The 27,606-nt window shown below is 47.2% G+C and overlaps 1 protein-coding gene across 1 annotated transcript in view; it reads left to right on the forward strand.

Moving 5' to 3' along the window:
* MAP4 (microtubule associated protein 4) overlaps positions 1-27,606 on the forward strand; it is a 159,358-nt gene that overhangs the window by 7,083 nt on the left and 124,669 nt on the right. Inside the window, exon 2 of the mRNA XM_063303269.1 lies at positions 23,050-23,098. The gene's annotated coding sequence lies outside the window, so the exon portion shown is untranslated. The remainder of the gene's footprint in view (positions 1-23,049; positions 23,099-27,606) is intronic.

Consider the following 27,606-nt stretch of genomic DNA (forward strand, 5'->3'; position numbering starts at 1 on the left):
AGGCACTCTAGCTGGGAACCATCCATCCTGATGACAGAAAAGGTGCTATGGAATTAGTTTGCATCTGGTCCTCTTGAGCTGTCTTCCAAGCCTTGGAAGGGGGCAGGGACAGAAAGCCCGACGCAGTGCAGTCCTTTGTGTCCAGTAAAACGTTAAAATCCTGATAGGGCTTTGCCAGGTTTCATGGTTTAAGGGAAACTTGCAATCAGACAATGAATAAATACGCCGAAACGCCTTCAGTCAGGCACAGTTGGAACAATTCTTTTGTGTCTTAGAGGCTAATGGCCCTTTATGATCCAGTGGTGCATTAACTTAGGCTGTTATGGCCTTAATTCAGAGCTGTTGAATTATTCATGGCTGGATCCCACTTGGAAGGAACGGTAAACTCCGGAGTTGAGCCTTTCTCAGCGTGTGAGTTTGGCCAGTCCCGGCCTGGACTTTTAAAAGTACGTCGTGACCAACTTTCTGCTTCGTGGCCCTTTTTTATGCATTTTCTAAAGGAGCATTTGTGGTTAATGCTAAGTATCTGTTCTTAGTAGTACAGGTAGTCCTTGTTTAGCAACCACAATTGGGACCAGCAACTTGGTCATTAAGCAAAGTGGTCGCTAAGTGAAACCGTGACTGTGCTAATGATCTTACTTCAGGTTTCCTTTGCTTTACAGGCCTGCAAAGGTCATAAATGTGAGGATTGGTTGTAAAGTTTCTCTTTCATCACCGTCATAACTGCAAACGGTCACTAAACAAGGCAGTCGCTAAACGAGGACTACCTGTATCAGTATTGGGAGAGACAAGGACTTTTTGGATTTAACCCACAGGCCTGCAATTCCAAGATGAAAAGACGTCCAGCAGGAATAACGTGATATCCTTGTTCCAAAACATGATGCAATGGATGTATGTTGATTTGATGCTCTGCTGGTCTCAGGTCTATTCATCTTGGAAATTGCTTTTAGTGGCTACGTAATTTTCAATGGCAGCAGCTGTAGTTCTGGTCCTTTGGGTCAATCTTAACTCCTGGTGATTCCATGGACAGGTTCACGCAGCTTTCTTGGCAACGTTTTCAGAAATGGCTTGCCAAGACCTCCTGGGATTTTCTTAGACTTCTCAGTCTAGAGCTGAGAGAGAGCGGCTGGCCCAAAGCCACCCAGCTGGCTTCCGTACTTAAGGGAGGACCAGAGGTTGGAACTCCTTGCTCCTAATCCAGTGCCTTTCACCACTACCCCAAACTGGCTCTTCGTGACGGCAGTAGGTCGGGGTGAATCCAACTACGGGTGCCGTGTTTGCGGGTGTGCTGCTAATAAGACCCCAGAAAGGGGCAAGAGCTGGACCCTTTGACATATTGTATGCCAGGCTTCACCAGATGCCCCAAGGATGTCTGAAGGTGGGCTTTGGAAGGCACCCTTAAGTGGGGATATTAGGGAGTATTGTGGCTTATTGAATCTGAATTGTGCCAAGGGTGGCTTCAGTTCAGAAAAGGTTGATCTGAAGACAAGTGTCTCTTGCCCCCAGCCCGTTCTTTCCTGTTAATTGTCATTAATTGCCCTTAGTTGATTTAATTGTGATGGGGAGCCCTCTCGCCCAGAGCTCTGGGAGGTTCCTTTTGGGAAAATGGTGGTGGCATCTCAGCAACATTGAGTTTTACAAACCCTTAGAAGCCACCCTAGTGAGGCTGGGGATCCGGATACTGTGAGACAACGAGGGAGTTTTTTTAACAAGCCACTCCTTGGGGAGCATTTAATTGCTTTTCCTACACTTTGCAGAGTTTGCGCTAGATGACCTTTGTGGTTCCTTCCAATTCCACAGGTCTGTAATTTTTGGTGAATGAAAGGCTTCAGGCTTGAGATTTAGAGCTGTTGGAGGCCGTGGGTTGGCTTGATGAGTTTGCTTTTAGATTTCCAGTCATTTTCCTAGGGGAACAGAATGTCTCTGTGGGCAGAAAAGGTCAGTAAAACGGGTAGGAATTGCTGCTGTATGGGAGGCATTCATTCTGGACCCTTGGCAGCACTGTGAATGCCTCCTTTAAAAAAAAACTCTTTAGCGGCTTGGAGTCCTTCCATCCATCTTCTGAAAGTTGTATATTGCCCATGGACATGTGGCTGTTTTGGACAGGAATAGAGGTAGCATCTGTATGAGCTTGTCTGGACCCGGGCTAAGCTGCGTTGGGCCTGGATCGCGTTTGTGAGGGAGGAATCCCAGGGCTGAGGGCTAGACTGAGAAATCAAGAAAATATCCCAGAAGAAGGGAATGCCAAACTAGTTGTGTGCCGTTGCCAAGAAAATGGCACGGATGCGTCCATGAAGCACCAGCAGGTGTGCTTGGCTTGAGGGAGTCTTTATATTACATTTCACCGTATATGCTCCTCATTAGGTGTAGGCCTAGTGCATTTTTTTTTCCTGCTAATGACTGTCTGGGTTTGACAGGGTATGCAGTGCAGGTGCCAAGTGGGAACGATCTCCACTATTACCTCCTGTTTTTTGAGACGATACCTCGGTTTTGGAGATTAATTTGTCTCCAGGGTGGCTTAATAGCAGACATTAAAACCGTGTCAAAGGAATGCTAAACTAAAACGAAGACCGTGCTATAGAACAGCGAATGACAGTATTGTTGTTATTAGGATTAAAGATTGTGTGTTATGTTCCTGTGGTATAAGAATATCTAGTTGGTTAATGAAATATAATAGTGACTAATCGTTGAGAGGCCTGAAGAGGGGACAGATTGTCTTGGAGAAGGTCTGTCTCGGTGGCCATTAAGAGCTGATACTGATCTGATGGCACCTAATCAACCATATTCTTGCAAAAGCTTGGGAAACCAGTATTTTTTGTATGAGTTTAAAAGGTGATGAAGTAGGTATCTGGCAAGTTTTCTGGGGAGAAGTTTCCTTAGACAGTAAGGGCCACAACGGAGTTGCTCCGATACATGGTGAAGCTGGTTGATGAAGTGTGATGGATACGAGAACGAGGGATACGAGAGATTGGGGTTCTTGGGAAGGGAGTTTGACCGTGGATGTGGGTAGAACATACAGACAAACCTAAGAACGTCTTCCAACAATGCAGAAGCTCAAAGTGGTTTGTTCAGTTCTGGCTTCGTATACTTTATGAACCCAGTCGTTGTGGTTTGTTCAGGAACCATGGTTAAGCCAACGGTTGGTTGGCTTGATGTGTGAACCCGTCTGTACTGCCCTTCGGACTAGAAAGGTATTTTTGAAGACTTCCTTCCAGTTCCTCGGCAGTAGTGTCAGATTCTTACGCCCCAATCCCCGGGAGACCTCTGAACATGGACACCACGCTATCGCAAGACCAAACCCTTCTAGAAGACCTCATGTCAGGAGTTCTTCTGGAGCAGCTGGTCTTGCGACAGCGTGGTGTCCATGTTCAGATGTACAGTTATATTTTTCCTTGGTGGGCCTACAACTTTTCCTTCTGGGAAGACAAAGTGCGGTGGGGGAAGGAGATCCATATCCACCTAGCCACAAAAATACAGTTAAGGTGTTGAAACACCATTCTGTGCACAGAATTAGGTGGCTGTTTTGACCTCTGAATGGCCCGGTTTGTGACGTGGTGGGTTCAAGTCCTGGTTTCGCTAGGGACTGCTCAGCTTGGGAGCACAGACGGGGCCCTGTGTGTTCCAACACTCACACCTACCACCCGCATGTGGCCAGGATTGCAAATGTTTTGATGCTGGGTGTGCTCTCGAGTTTCCGGTTTCAGAAAGAGACTCAGCACGGCAGCCTTGCAGCTCGGAAAGACCGTTTGGTAAAGCATTTGACAGCATTGTTCTGACTTTGCTTTTGGAGTGCTGGCTGCAATTCTAATAAGGAGCTTTGCTTTTTTTCATCCGGAGGAAGAGGAGAACTGTTGTGCAAGACAGTTTTTGAACTTCCTAGGATTGATGCGTCTTCTATGGAACCAGCGGGCCCTGCCTCACTCTGGAAAGCCACCCTTCCCATTAATTTCATTTGCCCTTGAATTTTTTTCCGGCCTGAATGTTGATGTACTGGCCGCTAGATGAGTTCCTTTAAAAAAGAACCCTTCAATTTCCTTGAGTTGCTGTTTTATGGCATAGGGTAACCTTCCATTTATATCCCCTTTCTTTATCTGCATTCCTGGGCTGTGTTTTAAAATGGTAATGGTATGGAGAAATTTTAAAAATCCTAATAGAAGAGAATATCTAGCTCAGGGTTGAACTGTGACATCCTTGGTGCTCTCTGAGCTTGGTTTTTGTCCTGCAGACGTTTCATGGCCCAACTAGGTCATGTTGGGCCATGAAACCATCGTCATCAGTGCGAGGGAGGGTGGCGTTTGCTCCCTGTTTATATACAGTCGCTTGCCTTGCCAGTCCCCCTTAAAAATTCTCTTGGGAATAAAATAGACCAGTGTTTCTCAACCTCGGCAACTTTAAGACGTGTGGACTTCAACTCCCAGAATTCCCCAGCCAGCCATGTCCACACGTCTTAAAGTTGCCGAGGTTGAGAAACACTGAAATAGACTGATCTGCTCCTTTTGTGCTATGTGAGCGATTCCTTTGGTCTTTCTTTTCTGCTCCTGGCTCCTAGCCCACTTCAATCACAGTAGGAAACACTTTTTCGGCTGTTGACGATGAGCATTGCTTTGGGGGGAGCCGAAAGTGAAATTTTGCTGTTTGTTTTCCCTAGTACCTCATAAATAGCTGAAAGGGGTGCTGTTACGTTGGCAGGAGTCCATGAAGGCCTTGGTCATCAGCCATAAAACCTTGCGGGAATTATTTGCCAGATTTCTTAAGAGAAAAGTCTCATCGTGCTTATGTCCAGTCACTGTCCTATACGTGGCAGAAGGTAATCTGTAGGAGACATCTGAGGAACCTTTAAGTTTTTCACGAGCGTGTGTTGGCAGGAAAACGTCTTTGCCCCTGCTTACAGTGTCTGAGGAAGGAGGCCTGGTGAGTCTTGTACTAAATTTTGAGGATTCTAACTTTGCCTCTTGGGGGCTGTCCAATGCGGTGTTTCTCAACCTTGGCAACTTTAAGATGGGTGGACTTCAACTCCCAGAATTCCCCAGCCAGCATGGCTGACCGAGGAATTCTGGGAGTTGAAGTCCACTCATCTTAAAGTCGTCAAGTTGGGAAACACTGCTCTAATGGATGAATGGCTGACTGTTAGTGGGCCGGTCCTGTAAGCTGTAGCTTTGTGGCTCTTCAGAATTGCGTCCAGCAAAGTTATTTGGCAAGTTGGAAGATCACCACCTGGAATGATCCTCTTGGGTGCAGTTGACAAGCAACTGGATTTGCCAGTTCTGAGATCTGCATTAACTGCAGGCTTACTTGGTCCTCCTTCCTGGAGGAGTTTCCAGCTCCAGAATTGGTTGATTCGGGACGGACGGAGAAGGACTGGGAGGGGAGCTCCAGGCCAAGGTTCATGGAGAAGCTTTTTCCCTTTGCCTGCTGCAGTTCTGCTTGCCCTGCTCATGCTGAACCTCTCCGTGGCGCCATGTCAGCCGGAAAGTTGGCCTTGGATTCTCCGGGGCTGACCCACGATCTGGCATTATGTCACTGCTCGACATTTCGAGCATGCATCCGTTTGGAAAGAATGCGTAGGCTTGGCGAGTGCTGTGGAATGTGGTTGGTTAACCTCCTTCTTTAAGCCTTACAATGATGGCTTGTGTGCAGCACAGCGCCTAACTCCCGAAGGCAAAAGGGAGTTGCTCAGTAGTGGAGAAGAGAGCAGCCCAGTTTAACCTGTGCTAAGCTGGATACAACTGTCGGTCTTGCGGGAAAGCTTTTTAATTTCCTATCCAGCTGTGAAGCCCAAGAATGCCCGCAGGGAACCTGCTTTGAGTAAATTGCCACACAGCAGCCTTTCCTCGGCCTGATGCCGCGAGAGGTTGGGGGGGAGGCTGGGAAGGGGGTGGAAGAGAGAGCAGACAGAACCGGGCAAGAGGTAAGAGGGGGCTCTGCTGGCATCTCATAAACCACAACTCAGGCCAGGCGCCAAGAATTTGGGGGAGGAAGGATTCCAAGCGTTCCAAGAGGATCCGCCTTAATTAACTCTCCACAAACGAGGCCGGGAAATTCCTCTTGCGGGTTCCGAGATTCTATATTTACAGACTAGCATTAAAAATACCTTCCTGACGTCTGCAGAGCTCTTGCTTCCTTGGCCTTGCCCAGCTGCATGGGGCTTGTCAGGAACCTGCCAGATGTGTGCATCTCGCAACCCCCAGGATTCCCGGCCAGGGTGGCCCAAAGTTGGGAATTCTGAGAGATGCAGCCTACCCACGTGTTAGAGGGCAGCAGGCTGGGGGTTTCAGAGTGGGATGGGATTGCCAGCAGCTCTTTTCCATGTGGGGAAAATGCTGCAGAAATTATTAGCGGCTCCTCAGCGTTTCTTTCGCCCCCCTTTTTGTGAAGTTTTGAGTCAGACCGGAGCATTTTGTAAGGATTGCTGAAGCAGAGGTGCGAAACACTCGGATGCTCTAAGGATGGCATTAAAAGCATTGATGCACTCTTGGAATATAACCACCGCGCACCAGAACAAGCATAGGTTGAATGTTCTCTCCGAACGCTTAGTCCGTAGCAGAAAATAAGTTCTCTGTTTACTAAATAGCTGGGAAAGATTCAACCTGCTTTTTCCATCATGCATAAAGCTGCTGCTTCTTGAGTGAAGACCATCCTTTCACCATCTATCCCATTGGTATGGAGGGCGTGGGAAGGGGAAGGGTAATCATCCTCATCCTCATCCTCTGGCTGGGGAATTCTGGGAGTTGAAGTCCACACCTCTTAAAGTTACCGAGGCTGAGAAACACTGATGTAGGCTCTCTCTGGCAACCTGTGGACCTGTTTATTTAACAGGCTTTTTTTACTGGTTGTGTATTTGGATGACTTTGTTGGTTTATGGGCAGGGCCTTTTTTTGTTTTTATTGTGATTATTGACTTCCCAGCGTCTCTGGTTCCCAGGGGAGTATGCAAATTCTTGTGCAGATGTGTAAATGCTACATCCTTTTCCTATTTAGTTTCAGGCCTGTGGTGCTTTTCATGATGAAATATCCTGTTTGCAAACTACCCCAAGAATGGGAGAGAACGTAATAGTTTTAAATGGTATAAAACCAAGAATCTCTGATTAATCCTGGACAACCTCATAGGACATACTGGGAAGGAATAGAGGCTTTTTTAAAAAAATAATGATTGTGCTTATCCTCAGTGCAAGCTGACAGGATGACTCTTGCTCCAGAAAGTACCAGGGAGTGATGTAGTACCAGATGCCGTCCTGGTCACCCACCCTGGCAGGGATCGGGCAGTTGTGTTTGAACACACTGGATGCCCAGTCTCCCTCCCCCTCTGGAGGATTATGCAGGAACGTCTTACGTGTGGGTGGGTGGGTCTCACAGTCCATTGCTGGGATTCTTAGCCCACCTTTGCTGCAGAAAGGGCGTTTGACTAGGTTTTTGGCCTTGCGCAGCAAAGCACTGGCTGTTGAACTTCCTGTAGCAAAGATAATAGCAGACCTCATCATGAGAAGGTACCAAAGTCCGTGTCCCGGTGACATGTTTATTAAGCCCGCTGAAGGTCTGCAGCAGAGTTGCAGGGTTCTGCATTTCTGTGAAAGCACCCTGCTGCTTTAACTCTTCTTACGTACAGGTAGTCCTCGACTTACAACCACCATTGGGACTGGAACTTCTGTGGCTAAGCGAGGTGGTTGTTAAGTGAGTCGCTCCCAATTTTACAACCTTTTTTGCTGCAGTTGTTAATCGAATCCAGCCTTCCCCATTGACTTTGTTTGTCGGAAGCCGGCTGGGAAGGTCGCAAATGGCGACCATGTGACCCAGAACACTGCAATTGTTGTAAGTGCAAGCTGGTTGCCAAGTGCCTGAATTTCGGTCACGTGACCACAGGGACATCTTGGTGGTTGTCAGTGCGAGAACTGGTCACAAGTCGCTTTTTCAGCGCCGTTGTAACTTCGAACAGTTGCTAAACGAATGGTCGTAAGTCGAGGACTGCTTATATTCTTTATTGGATGCCTTCGACTCCGTCTTGACTCCTGCCGATTGCCTGGAAGAGCCCCTGCAGTTTTCTCAGCAACATTTTTGGAAGTAGTTTGCTCTGGCCACCTCCTTCCTGGGCTGAGAGAGAGGGACTGGCCCAAGGACACCCAGCTGGCTTTGTGCCCAAGGCGGGACTAGAACTCACGGTCTCCCAGCTTCTAGCCCGTTGCCTTTAATCGCTATACCAAACTGGCTCTCCTCTTGTCTAATAGAACTTTTTAAATTATCTCTGGATGTGTTGATATAAAAGCTGCCTAGTTTCTCTCCCTTCCTCCCCTCCTTAACTTTTGTCTTTAACAACAATTCCTTGTTTGTTTCTTCTTTCCAGCAAAGTTTGAGCCTCTTGCCCAGTCTGACACTCCAATTCACATCCTACACCAAGCTCTAAGGCAGTTTGATTGGTTTCTGCTGAGGGTGTCATGTGAACCATGTCATGGCTTATTATAATATATAAATTGAAGGACTGGACTGCACCAGAGATTAAGGGCTTGTAAACCATGGTTTATGAGCTCAGCGTGTTGAATGTACTGCTTATTCAGGATGCAGTGGTTGAAACCAACCATGGGTTATTGTGATACGAACTCAGCTGTGCAGCTTCTAATGTCCTAGGCTCTGGGTTAGATGCGGAATGCCTTAAGGAGGGTCTCTGCACACGTTTCAAGCCATTTAATAAATTTTCTGATTTTTCTTTTAAAATGGTAAAATGGCAACTTGCTCAAGATTTCATGGAAGTTTCACCAAACCTCCTCTCGAAGTTTCAAACAGAACATTTCCCTTTTGTTCTTGAATTCTCTAGTTGTGTGGGAGCTGACTGCGTGCGACAGGTTACTAATCCTACCCCTTCTGATCCTTGTGTGGGACACTTTAGTTTCTCTTCGCCCATTGCGCTGGGAATCAAGGGAGTGAAGAAGGCAGTGCTGAAGTGAGGGGTTGATTGGCAGGCTGTTGAGTGGACTTGGGCTGACCAGGACGCAAGGCTTCTGCCTGCGAATAAAACTCCAGAATGCCATCTGGAGAGACAGGTAGGATAGTCTTTCAACCCTACGGCTGCTCGGTCCTCAGTTATTGCGAGCTGCATGCTGTTTTAAGGGGGCAGTGAAGTGAACATGGCTCCCCCCTCCCCAAATTCCTTCTCAGGTCCCATTAACGATGCAAAGCTGCTTGGAGAGACATATTCCATCTGATTTTTGTACTTGCATCCTTGTCCTGGTCATCCCAGTTGATTGCTGCATGTCCCCCACCTGCCCCTTCCCTGCTCTCTCAAAACCCCAGCAGCTTAATGAAAGCAGATTTTCCAGCCGGCATTCTTCTCCCTTTCTTCCCCGCCCCGTGGACTGGCTTCCCTAATACCGTCGGGCAGATGGCAGGTCTTGATCAGATCAGATTATTCTATTTATGCAGCAGCCACACAGGAGACGCTCCAGTGGGTGATTTTGTGCAGCATTTGGATGGCCGCTGCGCCAGATTCTGGGAAGGACTAACTCAGCCTTTGCAAGCTTGGTGCCCTTCAGTTGCATTGGCCTGCGTGGGCTACAAGCCCCAGCCAATATGGCCTGTGGGAGTTGTATTCCAGCGTATCTGGAAGGCATCAGTACGGTAGAGGCAGGTTTAAGTACTCTTTCCCATGATCTCTGGGCTATCCAGAGTCTCTTTTGCAGTGTTTCTCAACCTCAGCAATTTTACAATATGTGGACTTCAGCTCCCAGAATTCCCCAGCCAGCCGGGCTGGCTGGGGAATTCTGGGAGCTGAAGTCCACATATTGTAAAATTGCTGAGGTTGAGAAACACTGCCCTTTTGTCTGGATTTCATCCTTAGCTTGTTCTTTCCGACCACAGAAAACCATTTGTCCTGATACATAGCATCAGTTTGTGCGGTTCAATCCGTAGAGAGAGGAACCTTGACTTCCCAAATCGGTTTTTGTTGTTGTTGTTGAAGTCATGCAAGATGCAAGGAAGGAGGGAATAGCTTGTACAAATTAGGTTCAGAAGGGGGTCCACTGCATGGAAGTGCAGACTTCTCCACCGGCCTGGTGTTTTCATCCTCCCCGTCTGCAGAGCTTCCCCTCTTTGAAAACCAAATCCTCGGTAGTGCTTGTGGGCAAGGTCCCGATGGCCTTTGTGCAAAACGACTTCTCCTTCCTAATCTTTGTGTTGTGTAAATTGGAGAGCAGATGGCCTTGCGACGATATCCTTCCATTTTACAATATTCCTTAGAGACGGTTATTTCTGTCTGGTTGTGTCCAACAGTGCAGGTGTGAAGAATGCGGCAGCTGTGCGCTCCGGTTTATTAAGCCAATAAAAGATCCTTTTCGTCTGATTCTTCTGTTTCCTGTTTGTAGAGTTAGAACTAAGACTTCAGATTAGGAGTAGAAGATCACTGGGAACACAGTGTTTTATATTCTTTCCCAGTCGTTATTCGGGTAAGGATGAGCCCTGGTTAGCAGGATATGTCATTTCATTTGGCACCTGAAAAAATAACACAGAACTGGTAATGTTGAGCCATCTTCTGTTGGTCTGTCATAGCCCTCCCCACACTGCTGCCTTCCAGTGCAATTGCCCCCAATGAACCAGCCTTTTTGAAGGGTGCCCTATAAGATACCCTGCTCCGGGTGGTCTCTGAGATCACAGCTCCTCTATCGATCAAGTAGCACAGAGAGCCAAGGCATTCAAGGACCGTTTGAAAACATTTGGGGGGGGGTATAGTAAATAGAAATATAAGTAGAGTCGTGGAGAAAATCTGCAGTGTTTATGTGGTTGCTAGCAGTTGAAAACGGCACACAATCAAGCAGAATTGGTGAGGCTTCCTATCAGATGTTGTGATGTGAACCCTCCCGTTTAGGGTCCCAGTCAACGGGCCTCGTGTTCCTCTAGGACAGCGTTTCTCAGCCTTGGCAACTTCAAGCTGTGTGGACCTCAACTCCCAGAATTCCCCAGCCAGCATGAGCAGGACCTGCATGGCGAGGCCGCAGTGAGCATATTGGTTGATTCTCAGAAGGAAGCAGAAGGTGCTTCCTTAGAAGGATTTGTTGACCTTTCCTCCTTCAGCTGCAGGCCTTTGTGCGGCACTGAATCATTTTCGGTGCAGTCCCGGATTTTTAGGAGTTGTTTTTTTTAGGCAAAGGGAAAGGGTGCTAGAGAAGCTATCTGATCCATGCAGAACTCCATATGCAAGAAACTACTTCCCCTCCCCTACCAGTGTCTCCAGAGTCGTTGATCGTTCTGGAGGCCTTTGTTCTCATCCAGCCTGCAGTGATGGGGATCAGCAGTGGCTGAAGGCATCTTCGGAAGCCCTGTCTAACATCAGGATTTGTTGCTTGGTCGAAGAGGCTGTTTGCTGGGAGGTTGTCAGTACTTTTAAGCAGAGGTGTAGAGGTCAGCTGTCCAGTCTGGTGCTTTCCTGGTGTGTGAGGATGGCAGCACCCAGAATGCCCAGCTAACGAAGCCAGCCATCTCCCCTTCAGTAGAAATCCTGGAAGTTGCAGATCCATCACATCTGATGGGCTGGGGAATGCTGGTGTTGGAACTAAACCTAAGAACGGTAACTGTTTTGACTGGCAGATTCCTCCTTTCTTCCTCCTTTCCTCTTTCTTTCTCTCCCTCTCTCTCTCTTTCTTTGTAAGGCTAGAAAACGGAATCTGCTTCCTGAGCAAACTCCAGCCCTAAACAAAAAGCTTTTTGATGAAGTTGGCGATTGGGAGTGATCTCATCTTGGTGACTGAACCTAGCAAAACTCCGGCTATTTTCTAAAACAAAGCCCCGCTGAGCCGCCTGACCGCAGAGAATGCCGTCAGCAGGAGGAAAAGAGGGTGCGTTTGGGCAGCCAGAAAGGAAGTCGCAGCAAATGCATCTGCCCGACGTGTGCGGTAATGAGAATCTCACCCCTGGGAGGGTGAGATGTTTGGGGTGGAATTCAAAACTTCACCAGCACTGCTTAAAGCAGCCTTACTTAAAGCTGGGAACGTAACCTACAGATAGTCCTCGCTTAACAACCATTCATTTAGTGACAGTTTGGACTTACAACGAAGCTGGAAAAAACAACTTGTGACCATCACAGTGTCCCCATGGTCATGTCATCATGATTTGGGCGCCTGGCAACCGGTTCACACTTATGACCGTCACAGTGTCCCGTGGTCACGTGATTGCCATTTTCAACCTTCCTGGCCGGCTTCTGGCAAACAAACTCAGTGGGGAACCATGTGGTTCGCTTAATGACCGTGTGGCTCGCTGAACACCAGCAGTGATTCGCTTAACGACTACCACAAAAGGTAGTAAAATTGTGTCGTATTCGCTTAATGACCGTTTCACTTAGCAACTGAAATTCCGGTCCCCATTGTGGTTGTTAAGTGAGGGCTATCTGTACTACTTCTGGAGGACCAATTGACCCCTGAAGTTGTGGAAGTAGATAATGTGCTGAAGTGTTAAGCACATAGAACAGTGTGCACAGTTATCCAGAGTTTGGAAAAGGAAGTTGTCATTTTTTTCTGATAAATATCAGAAGAATTGACAAAAGGCCATCTTGGCCCCAAGCAGCTCCTTGAGATGATTATGATTACTATTATTTATTCAAATTTATTGGCCACCCAGCTCCCGTGGAGATCTCATTTAGGTTGTTTTGAATTCTGTTAAAACTGGAAATGATTAATACACTTTCGGTGGTGGCGGTTGTTTTCCTGGAAGAACATTTTCTTCTACGTTAAAATGAGCAGCCCTGAAATATTTCATTGTCTGCAGCTTTAAGGGCTTCTATTTGAGAGAGGATAATCCGTGTCCCAGGCTGTGATGCTGAGCCAGTGGACCTCCTGTTGAAATAACGCCGGTGGCGGTTTTTCGACTGGACAGATCGGTGTGGAAGCAAAAGAGCAAAGGTGTATGTCCATCGTTTATTTCAGCTTTCCCCAACCTTGGTGCTCTCAAGATAGCTTCCTGAGTCTACCATCCAAGATTATTGGCTCCTGTTCATAAAATCTTCTCTCGAACTTACAGTAAAGGAGGTTGGATTTCTTTGCAAAAATGTGCCCCTTTTTCTCTGTCCTCCTGAGACTTTTTCATTTCAAATGCAGAAGTAGTATCAGGCTAAAGCTATATTTTTAGATTCGAACTGAGGAAATTAGAGCCTTCAACTCAAATCTTTGAGATGGGGAAATTTATGCTTGCATAGAGGATCATCTCAGGTCTTGCTGCTGTCAATACCAGAAGTTGGACTCTCAGGGGATTCAGCTTCGATAATAAACCAGTGCAAAATGGCATTTAATTGATGTTTGGATGGCTTGTTATGTCAGAGATCCTTAAATTGTAATGCCCCATGTCTTAGTAACATTAACTTCAAGGCAGCGCAAAATTCGTTGATTGCTTCTGGTTTGGAAGTTTCTTGAGCTGCTGAACAGAGAGAAGTGGACGGTTCACTTCCTGGATAAATTAACGTTGCACGTCCATAGCTGACTTCATCTGATTGCTGGATAGATGACTGGTAAAATTATATCCTGCATTTTCCTTGTTAAAAAAAGGCACGTTCCCTGCTTTTTGTTCTTGCATGGCTTCTGTTAAGGTGCAGCATCGCTGCTGGGTGCATTGAGCATTTCCTTAGTTACTGTAACTTAGCTGCAGATGCTCAAAGCACCCAACAGTGATGCTGCACCTTAACAGAAGCCATGCAAGAACAAAAAGCAAGCAGCCTCTTTGATGGGATAGAAAATGTTATGCAGGTAGTCCTTGCTTAACGACCGTTCCTTTAGCAACCATCCAGAGTTATGATGGCTCTGAAAAAACCCGACTTACAACTGCCACAGCGGTCACATGATCGCAATTCAGCACTTGGCAACCAGCTCGCAGTTACGATGGTTGCAGTGTCTGTCAGTCACGTGATCACCATTTTTGATCTTCCAAGCTGGCTTCCAATAAGCAAAATCAATAGGGACCCGCATGATTCGTTTAACGACCGCTGCAAAAATGGTTGTAAAATCGGGTCCAGATTCACTTAACAACTGCATCGCTTAGTAACCTAAATTCTGGTCCTGGTTGTGGTCATTAAGCAAGGACTACCTGTAAATCCTTCTCTGTAATAGGCTCAGCCAAATGCTGTTCCTGTAGATGTTTCTCCTTGGTTTTTGTAGCACCTCATTTTCTGAATCACACCTGACCCTTGATAATCCTGAGGACGTTCTACTCTACACAGCAGCCTACCCCGTTATGGAACGGGGCTACTGCAAGCCCTTTGCACAGAGCATAAGTACTTTGGAGTCCAACTCTCGTACCCACCCCGTATGATCCCGGCCAATGATTGCAATGTTACGTTACAGATATTCCTTCTGGGCAGCGGCTGGACCTCCAGATGGAATTCGTTTGAGTTCCGTGTTTTCGGCAGCGACCTAACTAGAGTCCGTTCTTCTTGAGATCTTTGCTGAACTCTGACAAGGCAAGACCGTTTGGTTGCTGTAATAGGCTGTAATTGCTGTTTGGTGAGTGGTAGCTTTGAGATTGCCCGAGTCTCATCACCCACGCATTGCGAAGCCTGAAATGCAGAGCGGCACTCCAGCATGCGACCTGTCTGGGTCAGGAGCTGACATGCAGTGAAGGTGCCCACTGGAGAGGACATTTCTTGGAAGTGACAGGCATGGGTCTTCTCTGACACACTTTTCGTAAAACTGACCCTGGATCGGGGATGCTCAGCTTTAACACCGAACGGCCATGCTTCTCGGTATCTCCTTATTCTTCTTATCCGACCCAACCTCCCTCTCCACTGGTGAAGAATTGGTCTTCCCCTCTGTCCTGCCCCCTCCTTCACCTGCCTGCCTGTCTTTGGCAGCAAACCTGAAGGCTGAGCCAGGACAGTTTTATTGCCCTAAACCTTTTCCGCGTGGTTTATTCCCATCCTCTTTCTCAGGATAACCTTATGAGGCAGGTGGGGCTGAGTGGGGCTGGCCATGTGTCTGTGGCCCTCATGGCGCCTTTGCAGCCTGACTGCCCCTGGCGGAACCCCTTGGTCTCCAGACGGTTTGTGTCGGCAGGACGAGGCAAGAACGGCACCGTTGGGAACACTGGCCTTTCCAAGCAGAACGCACGTGTCCATGTTTTTTTTTTTTTAATTTTTATTCCTGCCTAGAAAAGCTTCTGATCGCCTCCCCCTTTACAGTCCTTGGAACTGCCATGTGCCCTCTCAAGAGTAAATTTGGGCTCAGGCTACAATATTGGACTTGTTTTCTGTGTAGTTCTCAGCTGCTGGCATGTCTTACTATAAAAAAAACCTCAGTCAGAGTGGACATTAAATTGTCTTAAGAATAACATGAAACTTTATGAACTACTGTAATCAGAGCAGATGGGGGCAGTTAAATGGACTTCGTGGACGGCTTTCGTTCTTCCTTTAAATGAGGGTGGATACTTTTGCTTAATCCAAAATACGTAGTGGAACTGTTTTAAAATTAGTTTGATGCTTTTGAGTGTTACTCTGAGGTTTGGGGGACGGAAGATAGGAGGCACCTCTCCTTGCCCCCTTCAAGATACTTTTGCCTTTTGCTTTGGAGGGTAGAATGGTCTCTCAACGGTTCAGCGTTTTTCTTTTTAATCTCCTCTTGATGAGTCCCATTATTGCATTATAAATAACTTGAACATAGTTGGAGTGCCAACTGGCCAAAGTCCTTATTTTTTTCAATTACTCAGTGACTAAGAATAAGATTCATTATCTTTAGCGTGATCAGTTAATTGGTAGGCTGTTCTTGGCATGTAAATATTCATGGCACCCTGCATTTCATTGAAAAAATATGTGCCATTATACTGTGGCAGTTGACAACATAGCGATGAAAAGCTGCTGCTTTTAGAAGGCTGCTACTCTGTCCCGGAATGGGAATTCGGGTCTGCGTTGTAGCCGACCAGCAAAGCTACATGAATTTCTATTTTTGGGTTCAGATTGAGTTACAGAAAGTCCCTCTGGTGCTCCATCAGCCCTGAGGGATGATGGGTTGAATGACTCCTGTCTCCTTGATTTGCAAAGATCAGGAAGCGTTGAGTGCCACCGAGTCTGTTAGGAGAGGCTGGTACCATGAAACGAAAAGGAAAAAAGAAAACTGGAGATCCGCTCATCTGTAGAAATTAAATATGAAGATGCTGCCCCCCCATGCCAGACTCTGGAACTAATAGGTGATTTGCTGATGCGCCTGCATGATCATCAAATTAATCATTATTGGACAGAGGTATAAACTGAAATCAGGTAAGGTGTGTGGGTTTGGATGTTGTTTGTGTGAATCACAGCTTTGGAGTCCTGACTCCTTTTGATTTTGCTAGCCGCATTGTTCTGTCTGGGATTACTTTGAAAGAGTTGGCTGGAGAATAATAACCCATTTAAAAAAATAATGATAATGTGGCCTACTTTTTTTAAAATGAAAAAGGAATCCTCAGTAGGTGACAAGGGATTAAGGCAGCAGCTTATCCAGGGGGTATTATGACCACGTTGAAGGTGGGAGGGAAGCCCTTGAAAAATGGGAATTAGATGTGGGGAGAATCGGGGAGACATCCAGCATACTAGGCCAGTGTTTCTCAACCTTAGCAACTTTAAGATATGTGGACTTCAACTCCCAGAATTCCCCAGCCAGCCATGCCTGTCCCTGCTGTGACTGATTTGGTTGGCTGGGGAATTCTGGGAGTTGAAGTCCACATATCTTAAAGTTACTAAGGTTGAGAAACACCATACTAGGCTAAAGGAAGAACCTTGGATGGAAAAATGGGTGGGTAAAGAGGGCAAGAATGAGGCAGCATTGCAAGAAAGAAAGTGTAGGTGGCTGCCTCATTGGGGTACAATCCTCATCACCTCTCCCCACACTTCCTTTGATGATATGGCTGGCAGTGATGAGATAGTAGTCAAAGAGCCAGGGAGGCAAGATAGATCCCTGCTAACAGCTTTCCTCTGGCCATAGATTTTGTCAGAAAGTGGCTCTTGGGTGACACAGCTGCATTAATGTGCCGAGTGTGTTGAGTGACATAGCTGCATTAATGTGCCGAGTGCATATGTGCATTTTCTTGATGCCTTTTAGACCAGATAATTACGGGAAATGAAATCTGTTCCACCAGGAGGGCCCCACATTGTGGAGCAATGCTGTAAAATTGGGGTGAATTTTTGCTCTTCTGTGTAGAATTGCACACTCTTCTGGGGAGGGGGGTCGGTTGGAGGGACAGAGCTGACGTCCACAGGGACGGACCAGGGTCGGAACTGATATTCCCCCCTTTAGTGCTGAGTTTTCATAGGCTGAAGGTGCATCGGTGAGCCTATCCTTGCTGTAGCCGATTTGGTTGGATATTTCTAGGAATGGGATTCAAGATGGCAGTTCTGGCCACACAAGTGAAGCGTCACCTCTTTGGGCGTGCAGTTCTCCCACCTGCAGATACCCCTGCATGCTGCATGATGGATCTCCTCTATGTCTTTCTTCTTTACTGTACTGTAGTTGATCAGTACTCCTCCAGCGGTCATGGATTCTTACTTATTTAACAAATGCATCTTATTTGTTAAATAAATGGTCTTATGCACTAGCAGGCTAAACCCCGGATCGCGCATAAGAAAACATAATTTCTGTGTGCACATAACCTGCTATTGCGAATAAATAAAAAAAAAACCTATGGGGGCTTAATACGATGACCTGGTTCACAGAAGTCAAGGGAAGGACTGTCTTCCATAGCCTTCTGAATCACAGACTGTCCGGCTCTATTTTACTCTGGTGATTGTTAAACCAGATAATAGCCTTCAAAATATTCAGCCCACAAAAGTGTGGGATAAACTCCATTGGATGGATTTGTTTTAGTGTGGATAATGTTTCCATGACTTGATGCTTGCAAGATGAAAGCTGGGTGCAAAGGTATAAACGCTGTTCTTAAATCAGAGTCCTAAGCTGCCTAGGTCCCCATCTGGTAAATTTTCTTTTTTTAAAAATATTTTTAATTACTAATTGTGCAAGATACAATTAAGGCACATGATGCAGAATATAAGACCGATAGAATACAAATCAAAGGGCATCACATGTTTTCTTTCTTTGTGTGATGAGTTTGACTTAACTTTCATTGCTATGTCAATCTTTTTTTTTTTTAGCATGGGAGAGAATAAGAAATTGCACCCCCTTAAACGTTGCACGGCATCAGAAAACTCCATGCTCTCCCTATTGTTCTTCTGTTCAATGCAATCCAAACTAAATAATTATTGGAAAACTGCCTTGTAAATACTTGTGATTTGCAACCAGTATCTGTGATTTGCAATCAAATCTTAGCCCCCTTTAAACCATTAGGCTTCACTTTAAACCCACTTTAAACTCAGACTTCAAGAATGGGTGCTCGCCAGTGAGTCTTGTTATGGCAACAGGCAACACAAGGGAATGGAGGGCAAACATTGAACCTGCCTTGGGAGTTTGGTGCCTGGGAAATCTTTTTTTAATTGGCTGGCAAGTCCAATCATGTTTCTGCTTGGCTTTACAAATGAGTAAACACTTGGGATGCAAGCATGCAAAGCTAGAGTCGTGATTCTGAAGCATCTGGCTCTTGATCACAAGCTTAGTGGCACGGATCCACTAAGCTAAATACAGATTTTCAGGCAGGAATCCTCATCTGCCCTCTGGAAATTTGTGGGGTTTAACGTGGAGGTGCTTGGTGGTTACGAATCTGGGCTTTTCCTTGCCTCTCTGCATCCCTTAGAGCAGTGTTTTTCAACCTTGGCCACTTGAAGATGGGTGGACGTCAACTCCCAGAATTCCCCAGCCAGCATGTCCACCCATCTTCAAGTGGCCAAGGTTGAAAAACACTGGCTTAGAGGGAGAGGAAGGTCTCAGCCTCCAGTCCAGATGTGTGAGCCTCCCAAACACATCCAGTTGAGGACTGTGGGCCACTGAAGGCTGGACTAGATGGCCTGAGGCCAGATCCAGCCTTGGGGTCTTACTTTCTGAGGCCCGTTCTCCTCTGCCGTCCTCTTCCACGTTCTTGTGCGTTTGCTGAAAAGGAGGAGGGGCCATCGCCTTCTATTCCAGGCCTGCAGAAGCCGCCCTCTGCATCTCACTGCTCTGGTCCCTCATGGCGTGTGCCCATTTTTTCCCTCCAGGTCTTAAATTCATGGGAACTGAGGCTGCTGGGATTGGGGGTGGCAGGTGAGCAGGAGGCGCCCCTCCTCCCGACGTTCCCCAGATGCTCCTCAGTGAGGTCATTGCTGGACCTCGTTCAGCAGGCCTGGCAGAAGAGAGCCTTTCTGTCTTAGGAGCAAGAGCTACGAGTTACCTCTGCAGCCTTGCCTATAGCAACGAGGGGGTGTTTAGTTTTACCAGATTAGCAGCGAAGGGAAGTTCTTGGATGGCCTGTCGAAAGGGGCCGGAATCAGAATCATCGCTGCTGCTGCTGCTGCTGCTGCTGCTGCTGCAGAGGTCCCCGGCCGCCTCTTGGCAGTGACCTTGGCCAAGTTGGGGCGCCTTGCAATAAAACGCCTTGATCTGATGCCTCTCCCGCCGTGTGTACCATTGTCTTCCCTGCTCTGTTCTTCTAGGTTCAGCTAAAGGCTGTGAGCCTTAAAGCTCCCTTGTGGTGCGCTGCTAAACAGTACGATGTGCCTGGTGCTGGTAAGGCGGAAGGTCCTCTCTGGTGGACACGGGGCAAGGGTTCATTCTAAAGTTGGCTGTTAAACTGAATTAACCCTAACCAGTATCGTTTTCAAGGATACAGGCAGTCCTTGCTTATCAACCACAATTGGGACTGGGATATTGGTTGCTAAGCGAAGCAGTCATTAAGCAAATCTGACCCGATTTTACAACCTTTCGTGGTGGTCGTTAAGTGAATCACTGCAGGTGTTAAGTGAACCATGTCGTCATTAAGCGAATCACATGTTTCTCCATTGATTTTGATTGTCACAAGCCAACCGGGGAGGTCAAAAATGGCGATCAATGACAGGACGCTGTGACGGTCATAAATGCAAACAGGCTGCCAAGCGCCCAAATTATGATCACGTGACAGCAGGGATGCCACAACAGTCCTGTGAAGACTGGTCGCAAGTCAGTGTTTTCAGCATCGTTGTAAGTCTGAACCGTCACTAAATGAAACGTTGTTAAGCGAGGACTACCTGTACATCAGACTGTGAAAGGACCCACTGTACACAGTGGTTCCCCAAAGAAGAGAAGTGCAAATTTTAAACAAGATTGTTTCTGGATTCAAAATTTTTCATTTTCAACTTGCGCAGACGGGGCCTGTCAGTTGCAGGCACTGCCCAGCCACTCAAGTTGGTAGAGTGGATTTCAGTTTGCAAAAGAATACATTGTAGAAGCTTTTCAGTATATGGCCTGCAACCCCATCTTCTCTCCGTGTGTGTGTGTGTGTGTGTGTGTGTGTGTAATTGGATTTTGCAAGCAAACAAAACAGAGCCAGCTGCATCTTTGAGCTCGTAGAAGGCCACGCTAACAGCTGTACAAGGGTGGCTTCACCCTGAGACGCAAATTGTAAATATTATTTTCACTAATTTGTTTCACTTTAAAGCTGAATATTTGACTGTCATGATAATAGTGACACTACAGAAACGGCAAGAGCAGCATCTCTGGGGCTGAGCGGTCCTTGCCTCTAGTTGCTAGGGCCCCTGAAACGGGGTGGTGGCATTGCACTGGGTTGCTAACAAGTCTTGCCATGGCACGGGGAGACTTTGTCGTAAAGCGCTTTCAAGGCAGATGTAAAGACCAAGGCAGTTGCTTTCTTACGTTTCCTTACTGGGGAGCGAAATCTACCAAACACAGCAGAGCGTATTTCTGTTGCACATGAAGAAAGAACCTTTCTGCTGTGCTTTTCATAGTTTGCTTGTTACTGTGGATCGCGCCCCTGTAGAATCAGGAGTACATATAATAATAACTATTTCTTTGGGGTGAATTAAGACATTGCACTGACTTCGACATTTTGGAGACTTATTTCAGATTATCCTTAAGTCATGTTGGCGTATCTCTGTAGAAAGGGTTGTATCTGCTTGATTTAACCCTGTGGCAAGTCTAGATGGTGGCAGAGAGCCCAGGCAGGAGATCGTAGTTAACCAAAAGGTGAATTGTATTTGGTTTCATTGTTTGTCAGGGTAGGATTACTGTGAGGAATAAACCTTCTCCTCTGGGTAAAATGAACGGTTTGGAAGAAACAGTCTAGACCAGACTCATCTGACGTGGCCTTCTACAGATGGGTTGAACTTCAGCTCAGGAAAGTCCAACTGGCCTGGCCATTGGTTGTGACAGCTGGGACTCCTCTGAGTTGCAGTTCCCCACACCTTGAGGGCTGCCTTAGGTGGGTTTTTCCTGAGAAACAGTCAGAAGAAGACCCTGTGATCTAGAAGGCAGCTGGGGGAACTGAAATATCAGTCCATCAAATAGGAGGCTCATAGTAGATCTCTGGACAAACCGTGGTCACCCTTTGTCCCAGTCTGTGGAAGCTAGTAGCCATCCTGTAAAATACACTTCTGGTCACCAAAAGATGGGCCCAACAGGAAAAAGCTAGCCCACTTCTTCTCATTGGAAGGCAGGTCTTCAGAATATTTCTTATCCCATGGAGGAAGCCCCTCCCTCCAAGTGCAGGCATCCATTTGGATGCAGTTTGCTGCAGGCAAGAATACACAGCAGTGTGGAAGAAGGGTGGGTAACATTTAGCAAACATGGAGTAGTTAAATATTGGAGCCTTGGTGACTTGCTCTGTCTCTGGATCCCTTTTCAGAAGAGTGGGACAGTTGGGTCCATCTGTCAGTGGCCATGAAGGTACTTCACAAAGAAGTCCAACTACTGCTCTTGGTCAGGAAAGGAATGGACTGTGGAAACATTTCCAGAGAGTGTCAGCAGATCACCCCCTGGAGCCCTGTCTGTGTCAGAAGGTAGCATTGGCGGAAGCAGACAGGCCTCTCGTGTGTTCAGTGAAGACAATGGTTCTGCCCAGGTTGCCACCCTTCAGGTGTCTGTTAGCAGGACCCTCGCTGTTGGAGCTGTTGAGGTGGGCGTTCTGGCCAGGTGAACTGTGATCCTGAAGTGGAGCTGTGTTTGGCTGGCCGAGTATGCCAGAGCAGCGATTCCCTGACCCGCTGCTGGTGAGGGCCGTGCCACTCTTCTCTCCAAGTGCCTTGTTTTATAGGAGAGAGGTGGTGCCCTGTACATATCTAGCTTGTGCCAGTTTTGTTCTCTAGTGTGGGAAGGGTCTGGGCAGAAATTGGGGGGCACAATCTCTTGTGCATGGTAGAATCTGAAGCTGACTTTGGGCCCGAAGCTGAGATCTGGTCTTAACGCGAGGTGGTCTTGATGGACCACCACATGTTGACTACAAAACCTGTTTTTTCCTCTGATAAAGCTGCGCTGGGTCCTCGGGGTGCTGGCTGTGGTAATACCAGTTCCTAGTAAGTGTTTTGGGAATTGTAGTCCAACGTATCTGGAAGACTCTTACGGCAGGACTTTAGTGATGAAGTGGTGGTTGTAAACCACGATGGTTCTGAAAATGTACCTCCTGCTCATGATTTTTCCAGCAACAAATGACTTGCTAAAATTGACTTTCTCTTTAGCCAGCTTTTATATTAAGGATGTCTTTACCTGCTCGTTCCTTCATCTCCTATATAGCTGCTTTCCATTCTCTTTTAATGCTCTGAGATGACAGACATTCCCTACTTACATCATTGTTTACCTGATTCAAAAATAATTGTGCAAGTAATGAAAGCTTGGGGATTCTCCCTCAAAATAGCTAGAGGTTCATTCTACCTGATGAAGAGTTTCATGCAGTGCCACAGTCTGGTGTGTTTCATTGCTTCAGCCTTTGGTAATGAACGTTACTTAGAGTATTACCTTAATTGAAGTCGATGCTGAGTAACGTGTAAGTAGCCTTTAAATTTGGATTAGTATCTTAATGACCCTTGCCCTGTTGGTGGTGAGAGGTGGGCTGAGAGGGAAAGCCATATCAACTCCAAGAGCAAAGATGATAAAAAATCCGGTAGACTTCTAAGGTTAACGTGATGATCAAATGCGGGGCATCTATATTATAACGAAGAGCAAATCACTGAAAATCCAACCGTTGTTTTTATTTTTCTTAATCTGTTTTGCAGAGAAGAGATTTGTGAGCTTCAGGACGTGCTAAGAGATTCTCTCCTTAAGGTAAGAACTGCTTTTCACTGTAGGCACCCCGTGGCATATTTTAGTGCATGCCCACAGTCTAGTTCAGCTTTGTACATTAGTCCACAGATTACTCTGCTACCTTCCTGAGACACAGAAATAATCTGTGGCCTGAAAGGTGGCGCTGTTCATAAAGCATCCTTCCTTGTTTGATTGGTGACAAACAGTCTTGTCTTGCCTATGAGCAGCTTTGGGAATAATCCTGATTGTTCTCATTTCAAGACAGAACCGTTTGAACAATAGCAGGGAACGTTTGGGGACTACAGGTAGTCCTTGACTTACGACCATTCGTTTAACAATGGTCCGAAGTTACGACAGCCTCGGAACAGAAGCTTTATGGCCTGTAAAGCGCTTCTGAGTGTCACAAAAACATCGCCCCCTGCCCCCCCCCATGGTCACATGGTTGCATTTTGGGTGCTTGGCAACCGGCTTGCATTTGCGACCAGTTGCAGTGTCCCTCCCGCAGTCACATGATCGCCTTTTGCGACTTTTTTGCTGTTTCGGCTGAGTTCTGTGCCTTCTGTTGGCTCGTTGACGTGATTGAGCAAAACAAGTCTTGGCTGCAGGATGGTCTGGAGCTTGCAGGGAGCAGCAGAAGGAATCCGTGTTGGAGGAGAGCTGAAGAGGAGTTTATTGGTGCTCTGGCAGAGGCCGCTAACTGCTGGATTGGGGCTTTAAGTCGGTTGCTGAGGCAGCTGACATCTCCTCTCAGCTCAGGAAAAGTGCAAGGATATTTCAGTGGAATTGGCTCACTTTTGACACTGAACAGAGTTGACATAATTGGGACGTCGCCATAATGTGCAGTAATACTCCTTTTAAGGGTTGCTCCCTCTTGAGTGGTTGGGGGGGAAGGCAAAGGAAGAAGGGGAAATTGCAAGCCAAGCATCGCTGCGTTCATCATTCTTCTCCATCCTGGCGTCTTCCAGATGTGTTGGGAATTCAGTCTCCAAAACCTGCTGTGCTGACCAGCAGCTCTGAGAATTGCCATCTCGGGTTTAGGTCTTAGCAGGCCCGTCCATCTCTCCACGTGCCTGGGAGTAGCGCTGTATTTTGCAACTTGAGCTGCTGGTGAGCTGGATGCAAATTTTCTCATCGATAGGAGGCTGGCAGACAGAGGAAGGAACTTTTTCTCTGCACCAGCTGTCGAGGGGAGATGCAGTTCTGCTTTCTCTGAAGCCAACTGATGAGTGTGGGAAGAGCTTTTGTAAGCAGGAGTTTCAGTTCCCCGGCTTAATTCTTGTAGAGGAATGACCCATTCCTTGGTACAGAAGCTCCAGGTGAGCCCAGGAGGCGCGCAGCTGAGGGCAGAGGCCCGTCTCTTTGAGGAGCAAACGGATGTAACGAAGCCGGGCTGAGGATCCTGCTCTAAGGCGTCTGTCCCCAGCATTGTCTTCTCCAGATGGTAGACTGTCACTCCAGCTGGTGTAACCTCAGAGCATCTGAGCAGCAGCTGTTTAGGAAGTCCTGCATGGGACCCTCAGCATTTGTGCTGAAATGCGTGTAGGTGTGTGGGTGTGTGGGTGACAGCTGGAAGTCCTTTCTGGAGCCTAGCCCTTTTTTCTGCAGAGGCCTCAGAGGAGCAGGGCAGCAGGTTAGGAGTGAGGACTTCAGAACCTTTCCCAGTCTGGCTTCTTCTAGCTTTCTTGGACTTCAGTTCTCATAATCATGGCCATGATGGATGGGGATGATGGGAGTTGGAAATCCAGCACATAATAGCAGTGAAGATCCCCTAAAGCAGTGTTTCTCAACCTTGGCCCCTTTAAGGTGTGTGGACTTCAACTCCCAAAGCTGGCTGGGGAATTCTGGGAGTTGAAGTCCACACATCTTAAAGGGGCCAAGGTCGAGAAACACTGAGCTAGAGGTTTCTTGGGACTTGGAGCTGACAGCTCTGTTCATTTGTTCTTTCAGTGCCTGCCACCACACACAACTTGCAGAAATACAAAGGCCTGGCCCAGATAAAGCATTGCAGCTGCTGTATTAGCTATTAATACCAATCTTCACAGCTTACTAAGAGGTTGTGGATAGTATGCCAAATAATATTCCTTTGTCCTTGACTCCCAAGCAATCATCAGGGAGTAAGTTTCAGAGAACGCAGGAGGATTTGTTTTGATGCTGATATGTTTTGGGTCAGGCTGTACCCTCTGGGGAATTAAAAACAGTGCTTTTGGGGAACCGGGAGTGCCAGAAAATCATTTGCATGACGAGCTTGCAGCCCTTCTGGTGGGCTGTGTGTTAGCTGGCGAACAACTGAGGTTTTCACGCCCTTAGCTGAGGTGCGATGGGACTGACCTTTCTCTGGCTGAGCCGGATTCTGTCTTGACCCTGTGGGTCTTGGGGAAGGCTTACAAAACTGGTAGACCAAGATTGGTTTATGGACCGGGGCAACCGGTGGTGTTGACTTCAGTCCATCGCAATTCTTGGTTCTTGCTGATGCCACAGAGGGTCACCACCCTCCCCCAGAGCTATAAGCCTGTTCCTAAACTGTTTTCAAGTTAGATTGCATCTCAGTGCAAGCCTTTTTCAAGACAGATCCAAGATCTTCCTTTCCCCTGGGCCATGGGTTTGATGCTGCCCTCTTGCTAGTAAACTAACCTGGGACTTCTTGTCATTCTTGTTGCTTTAGCTGCTGTTTTCTGTTTCGCTGGCTGACGTTTTTGCCCGTAAAGTAGCCCTCTTCTTTCCAACATTCGTAGTCACCCCTGCATTTTGCCGTCCACCAGCCCGGGATTTAACTCGCTGAAAATCTTTCCAGGGCCTTGCGCTGAAAATCAGGGTCTACTGATTATTTGGAGCTTCCTCCTCACTGTCTCTTTTCACCCCCTTGCTAAGGAAGGCATTGAGAGGCAGCGCAGGGGGAACGTGGGGGTCCCCTCCTGTCCTTAATCCCTCTTTAGCCCAGAAGCGAGTTTATGGCTCAATAATTTCTTCCTTGGGGGGGTAGGACAGTCAAGCAAGACGTCTCATGAAGATCTTCATTATCCCAGCTCAGATAGGTGTATTTGCCTCTCTCAGGAAGGTGGCACAATTCACGCTGTTAAAATATAGGCCAGTGAGAACACTTGGCTTTTGATGGCCTGGCTGATCTCTACGCCTGGGAGGGGATCAGAAGCTGCTGTCCTCTGGAGGCAGGGAGAAAGCCCCACCAGTTGCATTCCTTTGCATGGCACCTAGTTGACTCATGCCCTGTGTGTTCCCTGGGAATTTTCCTCTCTGCTAGAGGCACCAAACTAACTTAGCTTGCCCTTTTGGATACCTTGGGGCCCGCTTAAACCCTCTCAGTGCCAAGGGTGTGGTGTGGATCTTCCGTGCCAGCCGTCTGCCGAAAGGGGGGAGGTCAGCACTTAATCCTGGCTGATGGTAAAAACGATGCTGCCCTTACGGAAATGGCTTTTGGCTAATGCACCGCCCTGCTCTGCTGTGAGTTCAGTAGAAGCGGCTTTCCTTTGGATGCAGAAGCTATTAAAGGAAAGCAGCTGACGGGAACAGCTGCTAGGCTGGGGACTTAAGCAGGCTTATCTGCCGAGCTGAACGAAAGTCCTTTATTAACTACAGGGCCCTTTAAAAAAAAAAAAAAGGACCAGAGGACAACCCCCTTTCACTCTGCTTCTCCCCAGAGAGGGTCTACAGCACTCTTCAGAAATGGAAAGGGGAACAAAGGAAAACTCAACGGCCCAAATGTTTGACCTGTTTCATTGATGCTGGCTTTTCTTGAAATGGGGACGTTGGGTTGATGAATGGAATGTAAGTTTGGTGGGTGGGATCTTTATTAGATTATGAAGTGGGGTAAGACTTCGGCCCTTAAAATTTTGGGAGCGGGGAGGAATACCAGGTTCAGGGTTGCCTCTCTGAATAATTCAGCTTTTTTTTTTCCTAGAAGCATTAGCCTAATGCAGTGTTCCCCAACCTCGGCAACTTGAAGGTGTGTGGACTTCAACTCCCAGGATTCCCCAGCCAGCACAGCTGGCTGGGGAATCCTGGGAGTTGAAGTCCACACACCTTCAAGTTGCCGAGGTTGAGGAACACTGCATTAGGCTAAAAAATTGTGCTTCTGTGTGTCGTGTGAACATAGCAGGAGGTTGAGAAACACTGGTCTACTGGTTGGATGGAGCTTGATCTTCAGGAGTGGTCCCAAGATTCTGGAAAGGCCCAAGGTCCCTCTTCTTGGGTGCTGTAGAGTAAGATGGACTTGGAAGACCTATTTGGGAAGTCAGAGGAGTAAGGCCTGTCATACATAGGAATTCCACAGTCGGGGTAGTTTATCCTCCAACTTGGAGTGTCTAATGACTCTATTCCAGTTGAAGGTTGGGCTGATTGGAACCACCAAAGTATGTTAAAGTTGCTCCTCTGTGGTTGGGCTTATTCAGGTATCTAAAAAACTGAAATTAAGCCTCAACTTTTTCCCCCTCTGAGCGTCTTTGTGTCATCGTTTTTTTAATAATAGCCTGCCACTGAGCTTATAAAGCCATTGCATTTCTAATTGCAAGTATGAC

This window comes from Candoia aspera, chromosome 4 (assembly GCF_035149785.1).
Source record: "Candoia aspera isolate rCanAsp1 chromosome 4, rCanAsp1.hap2, whole genome shotgun sequence".
In the NCBI taxonomy this organism is placed as follows: Eukaryota; Metazoa; Chordata; class Lepidosauria; order Squamata; family Boidae; genus Candoia; species Candoia aspera.